The sequence below is a fragment of the Lissotriton helveticus genome, chromosome 8, assembly GCF_964261635.1.
Source record: "Lissotriton helveticus chromosome 8, aLisHel1.1, whole genome shotgun sequence".
Taxonomy (NCBI): Eukaryota; Metazoa; Chordata; class Amphibia; order Caudata; family Salamandridae; genus Lissotriton; species Lissotriton helveticus.
In genome coordinates this window covers 676,912,955-676,936,813 of record NC_136069.1, presented here as the reverse complement: position 1 = coordinate 676,936,813, position 23,859 = coordinate 676,912,955, and the positions used below count along the sequence as shown (strand labels likewise).

Sequence of the window (23,859 nt, the reverse complement as noted above, 5' to 3'; positions counted from 1 at the left end):
GGCCCAGTGTCTGTTACAGAGATAATGTTCTCTGTGTAAAGAGCCTGAATTGCCACATGTGCAATTGATTGCACATAATAATTGAAGCAGGTCGGAAATGGCATAGAGTTCCCTTACAACATGTTGCCTTTCTACCAGAGGCTGTGGTAATAAATTGGTTCATTTTGCTAATGATCCTTCTCATTATCTGTCCCAAGTAGCATAATTGACCTGCATGTCAGATGCCTATGGTGTCTCCACTGACCTACTCGAAGGAACAAGTGAATAGAGAAAATAAAGTGGGGCATATATTTTGACACGTGTAAGTATAATCTGGGATGGGCTGTAGGGGAAGTGACCCCCTGTTCCCAGCTTACAACCATGTCAAGGATAACATCTGGTGAGAAGTGCTATCTAGTAATGACTGTTTCCATGCAAAATGCCAACGCTATCAATCCACTGCCTGTAAATCCTCTCTTGCCTCCATACATAGTTATTAATTGTGTCTTGTGTACAGGCTGTATGTGATTGGTGGCTTTTGAAATTAGCAGTTGGATATGGTGGAATGATGAATGTTCACTCAATCCCCCTAGCGGCATCAGTTGTGTTGTATGTGATTGATGTCTTATTGCAATATATATGTTTACTTTAATAAAAAACTAAGAAAAGAAAAAACTAATTTTTAGACATTCAAAAATATGTTTTTCTATTTATTTTCTTGTTTTTTCTATGCAGTGTTATTGCCTGCTTGCCTACATTGATTTTAATGAGAATGTATTGCACTACTTGTGACTGGCCATGTTTAGTGCTTGACATACTCAAAGGCCTGCCTGGGGTAGATGTGAGCCTATCTTGAAGGTAATACTACTGATGTAGGTGTGATTTTTGTGAACATCAATTGTTTTATATTTTGTCAGGGGTTCTTTATTTCCTTGTTCCTTCCTAAACCTCTTCTTAAAATTACCCTAACTCATTTCATCCGTCTTAGGTTGATAAAATGAGAATCACTGAGTTAAATAGCAATAACCATCTATTAACTCCACTAAAAACACTTTAATAGTGAGCTGTCACTATGGCAAACTATAGGGTATTGTTTAGTTTAATAAACATATATATGTTAATGTGCATTGATTTAAAATATGTATTTTTATTGTAAAACAAAAGGAAAAAATATGACAGCATTTTTAACCTACTTTGAATTTGTTCATAACTTTTATGTTTTACTATATAATAAATAAAATATTTTATTAAACATATTTTGTAATTTTAAAACGTTATCGACATATTTTATAAAAGATTAATCATTAAGTTTACTTTTAATATAATTTTCTAAATAATCTAATTACATGAATTTATATTTTTAAATTGTTAAAATATGTGTATTCATTCGTTTACTATGGGTTTTATTTAAAGTCCCTGACTTTATTATTTTCTATGGAAGGATGTTTCAGTACCAGTAGTTGTACTACTCACCGAACTTGCTGAGAAACAATCCCAGGGGCTCCGGTTACCTTATTGAGCCATGGTATACCATTGAACACTTGTGTAGAGGGAAGAGACTAGTAGTCCTGCCTCTATTAAGGTGATCAGTCAAGTGTTGGCTATGTTCAGTCCCTGACCTGATACACATTCTTGGGCGCCATATTGGTCAGTGTGCTAGTTGCTGCACTTTCGGCCAAGGTTACTTTATGTGCACTAGAGCGTGTCAGAGGCAAGCCCGCTCGTGATTGGCCCCGACCAGGGTTAGGACCCCTGCCTATTTTTGTAAAGGTAGGGTCAGCTATTCGACAGATGAACTTTGCATGTTTAATTCCCCGGAATACAGGTCATGCAAGCACACTATTTACCCATGTAAATGTGACCTATGGCAGCCAAACACCTGCCAGAGAGAGAAGATGTCAATAGACAACTTTGGCAGTTGTATCTGCTCAACTGCAGATCACTACCTAAGCATAGCCTATATCTGTTCACTTTTCTGGATGACAAGAAACCAGCAGCCATGTTTCTCATTGAAACCTGGGTTCAAGAGGACTTCGTGTCTGACATTCCAACAATCCTGCCCCAGGCTTATGCAACTGCCATTTGCAACAGGGAAGGAAGAAAACCTAGGAAGGAGATTGGCGGTAATTTACAAATATGAGCTTAAAACAAAATGTTATCCCATGCCACTCTCTGGGTGCGAAGGTTTGTTGTTTGCTGTGGAATTATCCTCAACCTTTACATTCTCCAGTCTTTTAATATACCGTCCCCCGGGCTCTGCTACTAAGTTTAGACAGACCTTCTTTGATATTGTGGCTGAACGTAGCCTAAGGGCTACTAACTTCGAGGTGCTAGGTGATCTAAATCTCCACCTTGAAAACGCTGATTGTGAAGTATCCAAAAACCTTATAATGGACCTAGCGGCAGTCTAATTAATACAACAGGTGAAAGCCCCTACCATTAAACAAGGACAGCTACTAGACACAATATTCTTTAACATGCCTGAAATGACCACGGGGATCCAGCAGAGATCTTATGGTTGCAGGACAAACTAATACCATTCTGACTATGCAATACAAATACTAAAGTCACCACACTTCAGCAGCCCTGACTCAGACGCAACTGGGCTAAAATTAACATAGGAGCATAGCAGAACACATTAACCAACTTCACCCCTGGACTGGTCGATGACATGGCCACTAGATATTACAGATTTGGATTCCGAATGTCCTAAAACGTTCATACCCTTCCACACACACCATATACATGCAGTATCTGAACAAATCTTGATTTGTGAGGCAGAAAATTCTCTGCCTTACTATGAACCATAAGTTGTTAAATGTAGTTCCACGCAAGGTAAGGCAGAGAATTTTCTGCTGTGTGTGGAAGGGTATGAATTGGAATGAATGCTATTGAGTGCGTCAGGGCCGGACTGGGAACCAAAACCGGCCCTGGCAAAGTGCTCGGCCGGCCCCCCTCCTCCCCCTGGGGGAGGGGGGGATGCCACCGAGCTCTTTACCAGGGCCGCTTTTCCGCCGAATTTGTTACAGGGCCGATTTTGCTGCAAAAACGTCCCTGTAACAAAAACGGCCCCCTTAGCCCAAAAACGGCCCCCACCCTTGCGGCCGACCGGGGGATTGCCAGTCCGGGCCTGGAGTGCGTGGAGTTTGGTTAGTATTGATGTGCTTTTATAGCCAAGGGGAGTATAAATGAGGGGGTTTACCCAGACAAAGTCACTGGGACCTGGGTTCTAATAGTACTAGGAGGAAGGGGTCCCAGTGTGAACGAAACTTACTGCACATTAATCACAATGAGGCACTCACAGAACAGTCAATGTATCCACATTGTTTAATTCTTAATGGGATAAAGTATATTAAATATACACAAAAATTTAACAAGAAATGATGGTTGCAATGTGCCCAGAAGAGCAGGAAGGGGGGTGGAAGTCAAGTGAGGATGTGAAGATAAAGAAAGTTGGTGACATTAAAATCAGTTAATTGACAATATTCTCTCAGCATATTTAATGCGAAAACAAACTGACCACAGGTTCCGGCACAGGTTACATCGTCGTGGATTGAGACACTATGTAAACTGGCTCCCCTGAAGTTCACTATGTGTGTACTCTTGTGTCATTTTGAATTGGTTTCCGTCATCTAATATAGTTCTCTTTTACATATTTCTAATAGGTTGCCTGCCCCCCTTAATTTCTCGTTTGTCCTGAAGAAGACCCCACAGCAAGGGCACTAATTATCCCTGCGCATATTTGAGGGTCGAAACGTCGACAATTACCCTGTTTAGTGACAACTTCATGCCATCATTATTACATATATTGTATTATTTGAAGTATGTCTTTTTGTTGAAATGCCGGAACCTGTGGTCAGTTTGTTTTCGCATTAAATATGCTGAGAGAATATTGTCAATTAACTGATTTTAATGTCACCAACTTTCTTTATCTTCACATCCTCACTTGACTTCCACCCCCTTCCTGCTCTTCTGGGCACATTGCAACCATCATTTCTTGTTAAATGTTTGTGTATATTTATCCCATTAAGAATTAAACAATGTGGATACATTGACTGTTCTGTGAGTGCCTCATTGTGATTAATGTGCAGTAAGTTTCGTTCACACTGGGACCCCTTCCTCCTAGTACTATTAATAGCCAAGGGGACATTTGTTATGAAATTGTAATTGCACTTTTTGTAGTATGAGTCTTTTTTACAAAATAATATATGTATTATAGACACAATGGATACAAATATTTTATAGGAAAATAATTGAAAATGAAAAAGAAGTAATGATGAAATAAAAATATACTGAAAATATGATATGAATTAGTACTGATGTTGTGGTGTTTGAATAATATGCAATATGAAATATACAAACAATGTTGGTAAATGAAAAGTAGATAGGTCATGAGGGAATCTTTCTAGTATTGTACTTACCCTTTCCCCTCTTTTCCCTAACCTCAAAGTAACGTTAGAGGGGTCCCCTTCTTTATGTTTTAGGCCCTTCTGGGTAGCCATGTGCCCTAGAAAGATTCATGAATAGAATAGAATAGGATAGAATAGAATAGAATAGAATAGAATAGGATAGAATCATTAACCACTTGTGGTGCTGTTATTTCGCCAGCACTGAGCTGTTGTACATTTACTACCATGCTGGGTCCTTTCGGATGCAGCAACTATAAAAGTGCAGTTTGTGAATAGCAATGGGTTTACTCTTATGTAAGTGGGAGAATGTCCCTCCCTAATCCAGTACCTAGCTGATCGTTAACTCCTTCTTACTCCTCTCTTAACCCTTTCTCTTTAGTAGTGAGTATTCCTCAATTTCCAGTCACTCCTCCCTTTCCTTGGCACATTTACTACAAACGTACACATTTGTGTACTGTGATCTCGTCAGTTGTGGAAGAGATCTCTGCACATAAAAAATATGAGAGGCGGAGGCGTTGAGCATTTTGTAGTATGGTAGTAGTACTTTAGTAGTTCTACTAAACTTACTACAAACTGAAATTTCTGAATAGGCCTCTATTTTTTGTAATTGTTATTTCAAAGCAAAACACACAAGATGATGGACGGAATGTTGCACTATGGCAAAACATATACCTCCAGTCACAGATCTGGGTTTAATCCATCGTTATTTTGCTCACCAAGCCACCCCAGTTCAGACATGGCCATATGCAAATCAGTCTTGACCCTGTGCCTCATGGGAACAGTCCAGACCGAACTATCAAGCCATGTCTTCCCTAGACCGGAATCAAGCATCCTAGGACCGGTTTCTGGCTATCAGCCTTCATCAGCCAGGATAGCTTGACTCCAGTGGCATTGTAAGCACAGTCCCCACGTCTGGGCATACCCTTCCCACATAGGGTGAACAGCAAAACACACAAGATGATGGACGGAATTTTGCACAATTTTGCACAATGGCAAAACATTCACCCCCAGTCACAGATCTGGGTTTAATCCATCGTTATTTTGCTCACCAAGCCATCCCAGTTCAGACAAGGCCATATGCAAATCAGTCTTGACCCTGTGCCTCATGGGAACAGTCCAGACCGAACTGCCAAGCCATGTATTCCCTGGGCCGAAATCAAGCATCCTAGGACCGGTTTCTGGCTATCAACCTTCATCAGCTAGGATAGCTCGACTCCAGTGGAGTAGTGAGCAAGGGACCCACGCCTGGGCATACCCTTCCCACATAGGGTGAACAGCAAAACACACAAGATGATGGACTGAATGTTGCACAATGGCAAAACATTCACCCCCAGTCACAGATCTGGGTTTAATCCAACGTTATTTTGCTCACCAAGCCACCCCAGTTCAGACATGGCCATATGCAAATCAGTCTTGACCCTGTGCCTCATGGGAACAGTCCAGACCGAACTGCCAAGCCATATCTTCCCTGGACCGGAATCAAGCACACTAGGACCGGTTTCTGTCTATCAGCCTTCATCAGCCAGGATAGCTTGACTCCAGTGGCGTAGTGAGCACGGGACCCACGTCTGAGCATACCCTTTCCATACAGGGTGAACAACAAAACACACAAGATGATGGACGGAATGTTGCGCAATGGCAAAATATTCACCCCAGTCACAGATCTGGGTTTAATCAATCGTTATTTTGCTCACCAAGCCAACCCAGTTGAGACATGGCCATATGCAAATCAGTCTTGACCCTGTGCCTCATGGGAACAGTCCAGACCGCACTGCCAAGCCATGTCTTCCCTGGACCGGAATCAAGCACCCTAGGACCGGTTTCTGGCTATCAGCCTTCATCAGCCAGGATGGCTTGACTCCAGTGGCATAGTGAGCACGGGACCCACGCCTGGTCATACCCTTCCCATACAGGGTGAACAGCAAAACACACAAGATGATGGATGGAATGTTGCACAATGGCAAAACATTCACCCCCAGTCACAGATCTGGGTTTAATGCATTGTTATTTTGCTCACCAAGCCACCCCAGTTCAGACATGGCCATTTGCAAATCAGTCTTGACACTGTGCCTCATGGGAACAGTCCAGACTGAACTGCCAAGCCATGTCTTTCCTGGACCGGAATCAAGCATCCTAGGGCCGGTTTCTGGCTATCAGCCTTCGTCAGCCTGGATAGCTTGACTCCAGTGGCGTAGTGAGCACGGGACCCACGTCTGGGGATACGCTTCCCACATAGGGTGAACAGCAAAACACACAAGATGATTTTAAAACTCAGTATTTTTGTTGACAATATTTTTTACTTTACAAGTTTAGAAAAATCAACATTTTGGGGTTGAATATTTTTACATATTTTTGTATCACACTATTTATGTGTACTTTATTTTGACATACTGACCCTGGGACACTGCACTAACTGACTCCTTTACAGAATAAAACCTTTTCAACAACGTGGCAAAATATGGTGTGCTGCTCGATTAGAATGACTTGAAACATTTAAGAGAACGTTTCAAGACTCCTACTGTAGATTCTTCAGCAAAAGCACATTACCAGTAGTATCAAATGCAGTCAAGAACAACCAGAAGTCTTTCTGACTCCTTCTATCTTTAACCTCTCTCATCCATCCATCAAGTGCATTGCCATACTGTCTTAAGCCAATAATTGAAAATAGGAAGGAAGTCAAAGTCTTCCAAGTGCAGGGCCAGCTTTGGGGTGCAGTGATTATTTTCAGCCAGTGGCTGCCAGTGGGCACCACCAGCACGAATTTCTGGGCACCAGCAGTTATTTTGCTCAGGCTTTGGGCACTAGGCTGCTGGGCCATTGTCTGTGCACTGAAGAAAGACAATCGTCAATCTAGTAAATCGTTTCTACATCTGCCTAGCGACCTGGTTTCACACACACCTACATTCAGATATTTTGTTGTGCAGAATGGGTGGAATTTATTGGGGACATCGCTGCATGCAAGGATTGTCATCCATTCCATGCTCTGACTTGTTTAGTAGAGTCTAACAGCACAGTTGTCAGTGGTCAAGTCATTGGTTAGTCTCGTGCCTGGGTGCGCGCAGTAGTTCTAGAAGAATTCTTTTGAGCCTGCCTGTCTTAGTAGGAAAGAGATGGCTTGGCCTCAGAGCACTTAACAGCATATCCCACTGCCCTGATAGCTGTGCCTCAAGAGTGGGGGCAGATTTACTTTGAAGTCATGCACCTAAATGCAATAAGGCAACTTCCTGTGCTGCTTTGTGTGACACAGAGAGAGGAAAAATTGGCCGTATCTACTAAGATATGGTGCATTTCTGCTCTATCCCTGCGCTGGCGGAGTATGTGCTGCTTAGCGTCTGTGCAGGCACCCTTCCTGAATGCTGCAAGGGTACCCACATTACCAGTAGGGTTGTTTTTTTTGCAGAAAGTGACACCTTACTGCACACAAACAATCCTTTGAGGTATTTTGCTCTGTCTACGTGCGCTGCAGAATGCAGCACACATTAGTATTTATTGTTTCGCTGCACATCAAGGTAGCTATGATTCTTAAAGAAACAAATGCCCAATTGCATGTGTTTTAAATATCTAGAAGGGCCATGAGCTGCTACTGGGAAAACAGTTCCTTGAAAATGCACTGTATTCTTTTTTAACCCTCCAATTCTGCATCAAACATTTAGGCATCATCTATACAGAATTAACATTGATTGGGGCATTTTTTCTTGCGTTTGTTGTAGTGTTGTGTGATCATGTGCAGTAGGACCCTTGTGGCCCTCAGCAGATTAAAAAATTAAGTAATCAGTTGGGGTGTGTCTGGGTGTGTGCAATGAAGTTCATGACACAATGCGTTCAGTTAAGGTTTGCATGCTGAAGAAGAATAATGTATTACTGAGCTCCGTGTGTGGCGTGATCATTGATGCTCTCCAGAGCTGGGGTGGATGTGACAACTGTTGACAAGTAGGGGATACTTGTCCCAAATAATCAAGACTGCTTTCCCTGAGGGTTTGCTGTGTTCCAGAAAATTGATTGTGTGTGCCACATTTGCCCCAAGAAGCGATCTGCGTTTGGTGTATGTGGAATCAAGGCTCTGCTCTAGCTCTTATGAGGCCCTCGAAGAAGGTGAAAGTGCTACAGTGAAGCAGAGCCAGAAAGCCCGCCAGAAGCCTACTGGAAAGGGCCAAAAGAAGAGATATTGCACCACAGCCAATATCCTTACAAAACAGAAATGCTAAAGGCAGGGACAACCAGGTACAAAGAAGTATTAAAAGCAATGACAGCCAGGTGTGAAAAAAGCACTAAAGGCAGAGATGAACAGGCACAAAGAAGAGCTTATGGCAGTGACAATCACGTAAGCAACAAAAGTCTACTCACCGGCGGAAAGCAGAATAAACGCTGTACAGCCTCAAAAGCAAACATGGGGTTGTGTCTACGAAGCGGTTGTACCTGCAGAATAGACCAAAGAGGCTGCTGGTGGCATTCAACACAACTCAAAAGATCTTCAAAAAATTGAAGTGTTCCAATAGTTGCAGAAAGGAGCGCCAAAGAGGAGAATATTGGTGCCATATGGACTGCATGGCTTGAAAAGTTCAATGACTTCATTGATGCTCTAGAAACATAGATAACAAAAAGATCATCAAAAACTTGAAGAACTTTGCAGGTGATAGTGAAAGAAGTGATGAAGAAAATATCATGAACTGCTGTAGTATCCCACTGTCAAGTCAATTGTTGGAAGTCAAGTTCAAACCAGTGCCGACTGTCGACTATGAAAGGTACATTTTCAGCCAGGCAAGACAGCAAGCTAGTGAAGTGATGGATGAATTTTTCAAAAGACTTGATGCCCTCATCAACACTGCAAGTTCAGAGAATTCAATGAGGAAGAAGCAATGTTACTCAGAGTCATCAATGGTTGCTTCTCTGATTCATTGAGAGACACAGTAGAAAAGGTATTCATAGCTTCAAGAGCTGAGGAACGTGCAGATTAACAAGCTGTTGATATGGAATCTAGAACAGCCCAGAATGAATCAGCGCTGATCCTGAAAAGTGAGCAGAAACACTAAGTAGGGGACCATAAGATGGTGTCTCTGAAGAAAAAGAAATTGTGTTTCCGATGTGGATTCTTGTTTCCACACGAAGGTAAAAGGACAGACATGCAAGGGCTGTGGGAAAGAAAACCAAATGGCAACATCAATTGACGCAAGTCAAGACTAAACAAAGTCGATCTTCCAAATACTCTTCAATGTCATTGTCAAGTGACAATGAAGAAGATAGATGTGCAATGTTGATGTTGACTGCAGAACAAAGTGCCCATGTAGGATTAGCTGCTTGCAAAGAACAACACAAGTTAAAGAGAGATCACATGTGAAGTGACCAAACTCATTTGAACAATGCCTTAAGATCAAGCTAAAGGTGAATGGTTGTCCTGTAACTTATATTATAGACAGCGGTGCATCGATCACTATCATACCAGCAGCAAATTATAAGGAACTGTCTCTGTTGGTATTCAGTAAAAATATGAGTTGGAAATGTCGACTTACACAAATATCGAGTTTTAAATATCGTGACACAGAACTATCAACAGCAAGAATATTGTGGTCAAGAATAACAACTTTAGGTAAAGAAATATTGATTTTAAGAAACATAGAAGTCAATGATATCGTTTGCAAAAATATAGCTCTTTAAAATATCGATTTTTTAAATTATTTTAGTATATTTTTTAAATGTATGTGATGTCTTTTTTTGTATAAGTATTGTTTATGTGTTTTAATATATCTGTTACATTTTTAAAAGGTATTAATTTTATGTTAATTAAATTTTGCATTTTTTGTTGTATAGCGGGTTGTGGATTTATAGGGGATTAGGGTGGGAAGTAATTACTTATAATAAACTAATGAATATTTTTAAATTATTAATATTTACTTAATTGAGATTTTATAATGTTAATTGTGTTTTAAATTTTTTGGGGTCAATTTTAGGTGTGATTGTAGGGTTTATAGGTGTAAATGGTGGGATATAATGTATTTGTAATTAATTTATAATTAGCTGTTAATTAATATTAATGAACTAATTGACAACTAAATATGTAAATTATGTAATTAGTTTTAATTTTGGGTTGTGGGGTTAATTGGGGTGAAGGATGGGGAGTAAATTGATTTTACTTACTTTATAATTAGGTGTTAAATACTATTAGTTATTTATTGAATTTTCTTTTTCATTATGTAGTTATTTTTTTACAGTTTAATTTTAGGTGTGGGTTGTGGGGAGTATTGGTTTACAGAGTGTGACATTAATTAAATTGTATGTGTTTTAATTTGTTTCTCAATTAATAATATTAGTTTAATTGATAATAATGGTAATTATGAAAGTACATGTATTTTATTGTTGATGTGGGTTGTGATTTGTGTGGTGTTATAGGCTAGGAAGTAAATAGTCTAAATGTATGTAGTAATTAATGGTTTTGTTAATAAATAATTTCTAAATAGAAATATGTATATGTTTTAAATGATTTTTGTATTTTATTCAATATATTTGAAGGTATTTGTGATATGTATTTAACATTATATGGTTTTTATTTTTAATATTGAATGTATTTTTATTTTTATTTTTAACCTATTGATTTCTTTTTCTTACTTTAAATAAATATATTTTTATTCTGTTGATGATATTTTGGTTGTTTTTAAATTGAACTGACTTGAGTGAGAACAGTAACGTTTACCCCACTGCAATTCAACACTTTCCCTAGTGATGCACTGACTTAAGTGGGAATAGTAAATTGTATCCCTCCGCTATCCAACACGTTCCCTACTGTTGCACTCACTGGAGTGGAAATAGCACATTTTATCTCTCCACTGTCCAACACTTTCCCTACTGTTGCACTCACTGGAGTCCTAATAGTAATTTTTACCCCTGTGCTATCCAACACTTTCTCTACTGTTGCACTTACTGAAGTGCTGGAGTGGGATTAGTAATGTTTACCCCCCCCCCCGGCTATCCAACACTTTAGCTACTTTTGCACTCATTGTGGTGGGAATAGTCATTTTTATCTCTCCGCTATCCAACACTTTCCCTGGTGTTGCACTTACTTGAGTGTGAATAGTCATTTTTACCCCTCAGCTATCCAACACTTTCCCTACTGCTGTACTAACTGGAGTGGGAAATGTAAGTTATATTTATTTATTTGTGACATTTTTATATAATTTTAAAATTATAAAGTACATAAAAAATATTAGTTTAATAATTGTTTTAAAGCAAATATATGTATTAATTATTATATATATGTGTTTAACTTTTTTAAATTAAGTGTATTTGTTATATTTTTTTAATGTATTTAAAATCTAGTTTTTTTTAAATTAATTTTATTCCTTAATATACTTAATATTTATAAACTTATTTTAGATATATAAAAAACAATATTTTGTACAACTATAAAAATGACATACATTTTTTTCTCTTGAATGTTTTGTACTTACCATTATAAGTATAGGATGTAGATATTTTAGACATCAATGTTTTGGACACAATATTTTTGTATAGGGATATTTTGAGTGTCGATATTTTTTCAGTGTACCGTTTATGGTACCACGTCTAATGCTTTAAAAAACAAATGTGTACACCTGAGCAGCTTCTATGCCATTACAAAGTCAATGGTCATTCGTAGTGAGCTTCAAGCATAAGAAAATAACAGTACAAGCACCAATTCATGTCCTCGCAGGTACTTCGGCTAGTACATGTCTACTCAGTTTCAGCACTCCTGCTGACATGGGGCTGATATCCTTCAACTACAAACAATGCACATTCTGAAATAGTAAACTAATTTCCACTGTTGTTTTTACAGACTGGGGAAACTCAAGACAATGATGGTGCAATGTTTCATTTGTCCTGTTGTTCAGGGACACCATAAGATTGCTTTTAATTTACAAGAGGAAGTTGAGAATGAACTAGAGACATTATTAAAAGCATGACATCATTGAGCATCAATGCCAATATGGGTTTCACCATAGTGGAAGTGCTGAAAAAGGGCAGTGGGAGTGCAATGCGCATTTGTTTTGATATGTGCCAGACCAACAAAGCAATCGAGAGAGAAAGACATGCAGGTCCACATATAGCGGACATGATTACACAGCCGAATGTTGCCAAAGTCTTCTCCTGTCTTGATTTGAACAAAGGATACCATGAACTCCAAGAGAACTGTAGGTACATTACTACTTTTCCAACACATGTTGGCTTGTTCAGATACAAAAGACCCCGTTTTGGTGTGTCGTCGGCTGCAGAAATCGTTCAGGCTGTCATTCACCGAGTAATTCAACCTGTCACACATACTTTTAACTACAGCGATGATATATTAGTGTTTGAGGTCACATGACAGGAACATGGCAAAGCCCTTACACAAATATGCCGTCCGGGCGCTAATGCAGGTCTCACTTTAATGGTCGAATTTTGCAAAACCAAACTCATGTTCTTTGGGCATTTTTTCTTTGTAGGGGAAATGACTCCTGACCCTGAAATATTGCAAGCATCGTCATCCATTTGTCCCTTGCATGATGTGACCATGCTGCGATCCTTTTCAGGCCTGGCCTGCTATTTCTCCAGATACATTCATGACTTTCCCATGGTGAGTGGCCCATTACAAGAGTTGACAAAGAGGAATGTTTTTTCCAATGGTCCTTTGAATGTGACCGAAGTTTCAAGAGAATCAAAAAACACCTGAGAATGCAACTGAAATGGCTTATTCTGAACAGAATGCATGCTCTCATTGAAAGACCCTAAGGTACCGGCCATGGGGTGCAGGGATCAACAGAGGTGCACCATAGGTACTCCTAGGCTGCCATTTGGTGGCGTTGCACGAGTGGGGGCCCTGCTGGGAGCCCCAAAAGCTGTTTCCCAATGCCTTTCTGTGCCGGAAAGGCCGGCACGAAAAGGCAGTGGGAAACTGCCGTCGTAATCCCTCGGCCGGAAAGAGCCGGCCAGGGGATTACCTACTCCGAGCCCGTCGGAAGACATTCGGAAGGACGATTCGGTTTACCTTTCAACCGACCCCATCGAAATGGGTCAGTTGGAAGGGAAACTGAATAGGTGATTCCGATGCGGTTAGGATGGGTCCGACCGAGGGTCAGAGCCTATCCTCACAACATCCGAATTGGCCCCTCAATCTGGAAGACTGATGCAAGCATCTTGACGACTCCCTGAGGAACTCTTATTCATATATGCTGTCCATACTTTTATTTAACAAAGGGTAGGATGTAGTTTTGTATGATCATGTGCAGTAGGACTCTTGTGGTCCTTGGTGGACTCCTTATGAAATTGCATAATCAATTGAGGTTTGTCTAGGTGTGGTCAATAAAGTTTATTACACAAAGCACTCAGTAAAAAGTTGCATCCTGAAGAATAAATACATGCGTGGTGTGATCATTTATGTGCTCCAAAGCTGGAGTGGATAACATTTGTTATTTTCAGTTTAGATTTCACAACAAAAACCTTATCACCTTATTTTTCTCAACCTGACATTTGTTTTGAGTTTGTCCACACAGGCTTCCTCTTGCAAAAGGAAAGTGCAAATAAACAGAAATATGGGTAGTAAAAGTGCTTGAGGGCCAGATGTACAAAGCATCGCGGTTGTGATTACCAAACTGCACATTTTTGTGATTCACTGTTTGCTAATCGCAAACACTCTTGTACGAAAGTGTGTTATGAACTTTCTGTGATTCCGAGTGGGTCCCAAATAGATGTACCTCATGAATAAATGAATATTAATGAAGTAGGTCACATTTTTCTACCCATTGGGAATCACAAAAAACACAGGGATGGAGGCCTACTGGCGGCAGCAAACTACCATGTCTCTGATTGCTTTTAAATAAAGCAATCTATTCTTTAAATACAGCACGCTCTACTTGAAGGAAAATGGGATGCTTTAGAAAAAAAGGAAAAGTTTCCTGTTTCATTTTTTAAGAGTAGTCAATGATCCCATTCTGTTTTGTGAATGGCTTACACCAACTACGAGTTGGTGGTAAAATGCAAATGTTTTGCGACCACATTTCTGTCAAAAAAAAATTTGTACATACCAATGGAATCTGTATTAGGAAGGGATCCCCCTAAGCATGCCCCTTCCAAATAACGATTCGCAAACCCAGATTGCGATTCGGTAACAGGTTACCAATTTGCAATTTGGGCTTTGAACATTTAAAAATACCATTTTGTGTTTACAAACGGCCCTGTGAATCTGGCCATTTGCAAATGCAAAAAAGCTTTTGAATCTGCCAATAGTGATTTAGGGCTAGATGTACAAAGATCAGAATAGTGACTTCCTAATTGCTATTTTCCATGCTGCCCTACATCAAAGTGAAAGGGCTGAAATGCTAAATATTTATCTAATATGGTGCATTCCTGTCCGTTCTGGCAGCCTAGCGCTAAAGCAGGCATCCTTCCACCATGATGCAAGGGTGGCTGTGCGGTCTGCAGAATTGCTTTTATGCAAAAAGGGGCACCTTGCTGCATAAAAACAAACCTGGAAGGCACTTTTTCCTCTTTCTATGTCTGCTGCAGAATGCAGCTCACAAGGAATGAGGAGAATAAGGGGAGAAATAGAGTTATTTCTCCACATTGCACTTCCCCTTCAGAGGCATAATATGTTGGCACATTCCCAGGTTTACATGGTTTTGTAAATTTGGAGAAGCATCAACATCTATGGGGGTTGCGTGGAAATGCCCACCGCAGTGCCCATGGAATGCCTGCCTAACACAGAGTAAGACAACGCAGCAATTTGCGCTGCCTTGCCTTATTCCATACCAATAACACCATTCAAAGCTGCACAAAGTGGCTGTGAGTAACCCCATAAATATGATTTTGTGATTTGCACTCCTAAAGTGTCACAAAGCGTTTTGCTACAGCAGCACAAGGGGTGTTCATAAACATGCCCCTAAAACCAACTTTAATTTACTCCCCAAGCATGTCATGGGTCTGGTTAAAGAGGCATTACCAATTACATTGTTTGTTGACAAACGTCTAGAAATTATAGTGATAACCATAACACCCTCAAAAGCCAGCACAAAAATTGTTGTGTATGTCCAACAAATATTACTGACAACCTAGAGCTATCAAATACTGCTCTTTTTAAATGTTTTAAATAAAAATACAATGAACATGCTGGTATTTCTTTGCCAAAATGTTCTTCAGCACGGCACTTTTAATTTCATATCTAGGTAAGTGTCTTTCAACATTAGCCCTCATTTGAATATTAAAAGTTCATAATGATTGTTAAAGTCTATTCTTAATTCGGATTAATCGTAATCTGGTTATTGAGATTTTCAATAAAAATGTTTTAGAATTCCCACACTGCATCTGCTGGCTCAAAACGTGCGTGATGTAACTTCCAGTGATGCTTTCACAATTAAACAGCATTTGATGTCACTTTTTTAATTCTGCTACTGTCGGTGAAAAGAAATTGCTAAGTATGGCCCACAATTAAGCAAGTTGTCAAACTTCGAGAAACTTCAGTCCTCAGGTGCCTCTAGCAGTACGACCCACGACCAGCCGCGGCCCGTGGAGGGAGTTGCGGTGGGGCTGGCAGGCGGGGCGGGGGAGCTGCAGGGTAGGGGGTGATAAACAACGGAATCTGGATAATTGCAGGTAGGTCAACAATTAAATTAATAAAACAAATTTCAAAGCGCGCCCTGCATTGCATTTTGTGATGCAGGGCATGGAACGAAATTCGTTTTAATAATTTAATTGTTTACTTACCTGCAATCATCCAGATTCCGGTGTTTATCACCCCGCCCCGCCTGCCTGCCCCACCGCAACTCCCTCCACGGGCCGCGGCTGCCCACGACACTTCCAAAATCACATCCCACATCACAACTTGCTCCTCCCTTTCTCGGCCTTCCCCAGTTTAATTTTCCTTTGTTCTCCTATGTTATCTTATTTTAATTTAATAAAGAACTCGAATCACCCGGGAAGGGGCATATGCATATGCTAGTGCAGTCTAAGCATTTCCCTGAACGCTTGTAGTGTGTACAAAGCTGAAGATGAAGTGGTAAATTACTCCAGTATACCAGGGCCATATAGAAGAAGGCTCTGCCACTGCATCTAGTGAGTCTATGCCTGTACTCATCTCTTCTTACAGCTTTCTGCCTCCTGACTTTTTGATGTGTGCCACAAGGACTCACAATTGGAATAGACACTCTGCTTCCAAAGGATAATAGGGCATATTTATCAATACTTTGCGACAGCCTGGAGCCAAGCTAGAGGTGCGCAAGAGCGACACCCAACTAAAGTATGATTTATGAAGCCACGCAAGGCCACCTTGAATGGACCTGCAGGGCTTGATAAATCTGGAGCAACGCAGTGCAAATTGTGAATTGCATTACTCTGCTCCAGGGAGGCGTTCCATGGGGTGATGCCTGGGTGTTCGCACATATCAACCCACGGATTTTGGTGCATTCCCAGTTTTACCAACACTGATCGACCCTGGAATGTGCAAAATGCTACGCCTCTCCTGGTGAGGCCAGCAAAGATAAATATCTTTATTTCTCCTTGTTGTTTCCTTTTCTAGGTCTGCTGCATTGCAGCCGCGGGCCGTGGAGGGAGTTACGGTGGGGCAGGGAGGCGGGGAGGGGGAGGGGCAGGGTGGAGGGTGCTAAGAACAGGCATATGGATCATTGCAGGTAAGTACACAATTTAATTAATAAAACGAAATTCGTAGTGCGCACAGCATTGCTTTTTGCCATGCAGTGCACGCTACGAATTTCGTTTTATTAATTAAAGTGTGTACTTACCTGCAATGATCCATATGCCTGTTTTTAGCACCCTCCACCCCGCCCCTCCCCCTCCCCACCTCCCTGCCCCACCGTAACTCCCTCCACGGCCCGCGGCTGCTGCATTGTTTAGCAAACAAAGAAAGAGGAAAAAGCTCAGAGAATTGTTTTAGTGCAGGAAGGTGTCCCTTTCTACACAAAACTAATTCTGCTTACAATGCAGTCCTCATTGCACCATGGTGCAAGAGGGCCTGCGTTGGCGCGAGGCAGCCAAGAGTGTGCCAACACATCAGAGAGCAAGGAATGCTCTGTATGATGTTAAATACTGTGCATTCCGATTCTTTCGATTTTACGCAGCACGGCAAGGTGGATTGCTGTGTTGCGCTAAGTGAACATTTGCTAAATGTGGTTTTTTCTCTCAATTTCTACACCATTTCTTTCACACTGCAAACTGTACATTGCTTTGTATTCTACACTTGAGATATGCAGCGCATTGGTGCTCATTTAGTCCCTGCTCAACCCTATACATAAACGGTATGGCATCGGAATATTGTTGTCAGAATATCGCTATGTATAAATATTGTATTCTAAGAATCGTTTACAAAAACATACGGCACACTGGAGTTAATAATCAAAATTCTACCAGGTATGTTTCTAGACAACGTTTAGGACACATTATTTATGTCAGATCACAGTACCACCTATAAAAGTTTGATGTACAAATGTTATATTCCTCGTTCTCCAACAGAAGAAAATAGAGCAGTGAACAGCATACTCCTGACAGGATCCTTTAACTTAGCTTAAAAGTATAACATTTAATAAAGCACAACATGACATGAGAAACTTTAAAAAAAAACGTACATAAAACAATAATAGGATGAAATATCATCCTAAAGCAGAGACAACCATGCATCCGACAAAGTAGGAAATATTCAAATTTACAACACAATCGTAATGCTCTTACATATTTTATGGTAGCAATATTTTAAAATATAAAACATTTATCTTTTTTCAGAATTTTAGGGCACAATTAGTTGCTTGTAATTTTACAAATTACATAGAAAATTAGCATACATGTTCCAAAAGCTCACTTTACAAAGCCTTCAATGGGTCTTTGTAGCCATGCGTTAGTTTGAGGTCAGAATGTTGCACTTTTCCCAGACATGCACCTTCAGTAATCAGTAGTCGAAGCGTCATATGGTCAGGGCATGGAGCACTAAAATGCACCATTGGCATGTAACGATCGCTGCCTACATGTCTTCATCACTTTTCCTGTAAGAGTGAGATTAAGATTTTATGAATGTACTTTGATAAGTGTATTCTAGGGTTCTTTGTGTACTGAGCAAAGTGCATAGGGAGTTAGCCAACGACTTCCTGCATTTTTAATAGCAGTTGTGAGAGCAATTCCCTCTTTGCAGTTCGGAAAATGTAACCCCAAGGTGGTGAAAACTTTGAAATTATTTCACGTCAGTCTATGTTATGCATCAAAATTTTCAGACTAGAAAACGAGCAGAGGATATCACTTGTGGGCTTTTTCTGGTTCTAGATCATTTGTTTGCGTGCGAGTCCCCTCAGGCCCCCTCTTGCTACCCACAGCATATCTTCTATTGTGTGGCTTCATATCAAAATAAGTTTCATTATTTTCATATCACAAAGAAGCCACATTGCCCTCGAGTGGGCGCATAACTGAATTTAAATGCAGATTCTTAATAAATGATTCAACTCTAATTTTATAGCACTGAAACTATTTACAGCTGTTATGCATTGCTGCGAATGGGAATTTTGTCATTTATTCTCGAGAGTATAAATGTCCTTTGAATCCGCTGGATTACGTTTTTTAAGACTGGTGTTTTTAAAACCATTTATCGATACAAGCAACCTTTACTATGTTTCTTCTGAGCGTTCTAAATTCCTTCAGACGCTAACTATTGATTTTGCTTTCTATTTAATATATTTTCGGTTAACACTGAGCAATCTGGTTTTCGTTTTCTCTTTTTTATGTGCACAATTGAAACCTAATGCTTCAGAGAATAAGTAATTTCATCGAATTCAATTTCGCTCCACATAAACGTACAAATATTTCATTGTGTATAATATTCATAATTTTTCCTACGCAGATTTTGTGACTAGGCCACCTAGCACTTAACTCTACATATACCTTGAGCGTGTACCTTAAAGGCTTTCAACAATGGATACATATGCTATTTTTATTAAACAACAACACTGATTTTTTGTTGGTTGGTAATTGGAACCACCATTGGCATTTTTGGCCTCCCTTGCTGGGCACCCCTTCGATTCTAGCACTCAGGAGTCCCCATAAGTAAAGTATTCGATTTTGAAGCAAAAGTTCATTCCACTCTCCTTCCTGATTCTTTGCACTTCATGTTTTGGAAAAGACTCTTCTCTTTGCACAGACATGATTTTACACAGGATTGATGTTTACATTTGTTCCTTTTTTATCTAGTATTAATGTATTCTTCACTTCGGCCTTCAGACACTGTATTTTTAATGATTTATAGGCTCAAAAACCTTGTGGCCACGAGTTTGGATGGTTATCTTTGGCATGAATAGCCTTGGACAGGTTATTGCTGAGGCAAGCGGTCACTTTCAAGAACTAATACTTCATGTACAAAGTTAAATATGAATATGCGGCTGTTGTCTATTCTAGTATCTCCCACTTCACAAGACTTCAAGAGCTCTGTGATCAGGCTCATTTCTCTTACCAAAACTTCTTCAGCATTAACCTGTTCAACACTCATGACGAGCTGAGCTCGTCATAACCGCCGCGGAACACCCACACGAGGATGTTTCCCCTCCTGAGCGGGACGTTCCATTGAGTGGGCGGAGTCGTGACAAGCTCAGCTAGTCATGAGCACAGCTCCACTGTGCAGCGTGACGAGCTGAGCTCGTCACAAACACCGTGGTGCCACTCGCGGCCCCTTACCCCCGCACCACGGGGGAATTAGCCCCGCGGGGAAGGGGTTAACACCCTCACACAGGTGCGTTTTCTTCTCTAGGAAATGTGGGCCCTGTGCTCTGTAATTACCTTCTGATCCAAGTGTCTTTATTTAAATATCCAGAAACCCGTAAAAACATATGCTAGAACTGTAAGCTTTAGAGTGGTCTTTGCTCAAACTATATGCCTTCTCCCCTACTGTTTTGCTGAATTTGTTTTTGTTGACATTTGGACTCTGTGCACTTTATCACTGCTGAACAGTGCTAAGGTGCTTGTGCTCACTTCCTAAAGCATTGTAAAATTGGCTTACACAGGTTTGGCATAGTACATTTACTCATTCACCCCATGTAAAGTGGTATACCATATACCTGGGCCAGTAAATGTAATACCACCCTTTAAAGCATGCCTCAAGGCTGCCATTGCAGCCTGTGTGCTGTTTTAAACTACCAATTTGACTTGGCAAAATAAACATATTGCTGAGGCTAAAACTCCCTTTTTAATACATATGTCACCCCTAGGGTAGGCCCTAAACATCCCATGGAGCAAAGTGCATTGTGTTTGGAAACTGAGACAAATACTTTTAAGTTTAACATGACCTGGTACTGTGTGAAGCCCACATCTCCAGTAGGAAAACATTGGGCTACCGTATTACATTAGTTAAGAGATAACATTATTTTGGGAACAGGTAGAAATGACATGTATGGTGTCTAAATAATTGTAATTTAAAATACTCTTTCATGGCAAAGTCAGATTATAAGGCACAATTCTATAAATGCCACTTTTAGAAAGTTGAAATGTTATTGTCATAACCATTTGGTGCCTGGAGCCTGTAACCCAGGTAACATTACTAGATGTAGTTAGCCTTTGTTTGTTCCTCCCAGACAATGACACAAAAGGGGGCTGAGTGTTTGCTGATTGGCCATCCTGATAGTATGGGAAGACAGAGCTGTGAACATTCCCACTTACATTTCAAAGGAGCTTCCTCAGCATACACACAAAGAACTTCACTCTGAGCCTCTGTGACTCCAGGCCCTTTGGACCCTGGGCAGAGAGGCAAGAAGTTCCAGAACCATCTGTGGGGAAAAAGTCCAGAAGTTTCGTCCACTTCAAAAGTGGTTTCAAAAATAAAAATAGGACACTCAAACATACTCTGCAGTTCAATTCTGGAACTGTGAAGGACTCTCTGATGACTGCCCTATTGTCTAAGTGCTTCTCTGTACTTCAGAGGGTCGCTCTGTGTCCTGAAGCTTGCCCTGTACCATCAGAGGACAGCCCTGCTGCTTGAGACCTGATTTTCTGCCTGAACCCAGGACCACCAGACTGACTCCAAAGGCTAGTTTGCTGGCCACTTGGTCAGAGCTACAGGGATACAAAAAGCTCCAACAGCTTTCAAAGTGAACTTTGATCCAGCCTGAAGTGAGTCCTGCCCCTCAAGTGGTGCCCCCCCCCCCCAGGCCTAGACCTTTGTAAGTGGTTGTACGCTTGCCTACACAGCCAAAATCCAAAACTTGCAACTTAGAAAATATTCTGCCATAAAGGGCTCTGGGAGCAGAGAGGAGACCAGGACCTACCTGCTCACCGATCCACCAAAGGTGCATCACCGGGAGGTCTGACTTCACGGTTGATTCCCCTACATTCTTCTCTGCAGCAGCAAATCGTGTTCGGTGGCTTGTCTCTGGAAGGGTATTTGACCTCCTGAAGCCCTCATTGGATACAGCCTGTATCTTGGTCCTGCTGGAAATCTTGGAGTTCCAAAAAAGAAACTAAGTCTGCACGAAGAAATCTTCATCATGACTTTGTCCAGTTGCTCCCATACGATGATACCTCCTCCTCAGACACCGACGGCTACCTTGCAGTGGTGAACTTTACCTTCTTAGATATTTTTTTAGAATTTTTTCTAATGTCTGAAGTTAAGACAAGACCAGGACCAAGCCACTTCTTGTAACTGAACTTCCAATTTTGCCCCGGTCTTGCGCGCCTAGATGTCCGCAGTTGGTGCTTTAAACCTTTAGGCATTAAATTGCAATTTTTTTATTTTTATTAATGACTCCAGTTCTACTGACTGGATTTTTGTCATTTATATATTAAATGATTTATTAGGTTTTACTCTATTTCTCAAAATTGGTTTGGGCCTTTTCTTGTGTTGTTTTTTCATTTTAATATTGTTTGAGTGCTGTGTAAACACGCTACATAGTGACTCTAAGTTAAACCTGAACACTTTTGTGCCACGTGACCAGCGGGTTGAGCACATGTTAATTTAGTGACTTTTGTGGTTCACCGTGACAAGTATTGTGGCTGTTGCTTGAGAAAGGCACCTACCGCCTCAACCAACAACCCATTTTCTCATACTGTATTTTGACAAAGTTGGCTGCTTTGTCTCTCATCTTCAATTTCTTCCTAATTTTTTGGTTGTGTTCAGGTTCATTCATTATGCTGTGTAAAACCACCATTGCTGTAGGGGTGAACATCCATATATACATGACCAAATTAAATCAGCTGTGGTACTAGAACTGACGATGAAGGTTAATGGCTACAAGCAGATATAGAGATTCAAAAATGCTGATGGACTCACTGTTGAACTCTCTGTTTCTTGGCACAAGCTTGAAAAAATAAGGTCTTGCAGGAGTTAGTATGTGATACAAACAATTGTGCTAATCAATTATGCATGCAATTTATTTTGCACTGCCGGCATTGTGTTGCATAGTTGAAATCCCCCAAAATTGTATGAGATGTGAAAGTTAAGGAGTGCAACATGCTCATGGATCCTCAAGAGCATGTGGTTGTTTAGATGTATGATTCCAATTACAACGTCAGCATAGATTGTGCTGTAAATGTGATGCTAGACAACTTTTGCCCTTTCATGAAAAACATGCAGCCGATCTTTGCACAACTTTGCATTGCACAAATCGCATAAATTTAGCTTTTGGAAATTGTTCCAAGACCTCAGTATTTCAGCCTTAGCCATTGGTGGTGATTTTAATTTAGTGGCTTATGCACTACCAGACAGGAATTTAGGTCTTGTCTTTCTCAGCCAAAAAGAGTTCACCTTTTTTTGAAGCCCATATACATGTACAAAAGATTGTACTTAGTCTCCTGAAATTTGTTCAGATGGATGGCAGGTGAAGGGTGAAAATAGACTGAAATGGCCAATAAGAACATGAATTAACCTCTATCATTCAGTGGTTCACTAACCCAGCCAAGTTAAAGGATTTTCTAACTTAGTAACAGGTGTGAAGCTGTCTGGTTTCTTATGGCAGAGGTTGATCTGGCTCCACCATCTTAAACCTCTTCCCAGAACACCTTCTACCTGTGAGCCATCTGGGTCAATAGATCAGAAGGCCTGTCCTCTTTAGGGTAGGCCTTCCGCTACTCATTTGTCCTGCCCAGGGCTAAAAAGCATGGTACAGTAGTCTTGGTCAGGAAAACTCATCAATGCCCCTCTAGTACAGGAAGAAAACTCCCTTCTTGTAAGGGTCATTGATGTTTACATTTCAGAAATAATGTAACACTCTTGAGATTTGTTGCTGCTTTCTAAAAGTAATGTAACTGCCCCATATGACACAGTGGCTGTTGGCATTTTATTTTTGCCCATGGTGCCCCGGCCCTGTTGGTGAGAACACTTTCAGTTGAACGTTGAGCCCAATGATCTTTTAATACGGCTGCATTATTTTGCCATGTACACAGAAGAAGAGATTGAAATTCTTTTTGAGGAGAACAGGATGAAAGACATCTGGGGCCATATTACAATAAGTGCCCAAGGGGCGCAACGGACATTTGCACCCGCTTAGAGTGCCCCTGG

General features: G+C 40.7%; 1 pseudogene; it reads left to right on the top strand.

Moving 5' to 3' along the window:
* Window positions 1-8,668: 8,668 nt before the first annotated feature.
* Window positions 8,669-23,859, top strand: part of LOC144773786 (uncharacterized) — a 130,332-nt pseudogene continuing 115,141 nt past the window's right edge.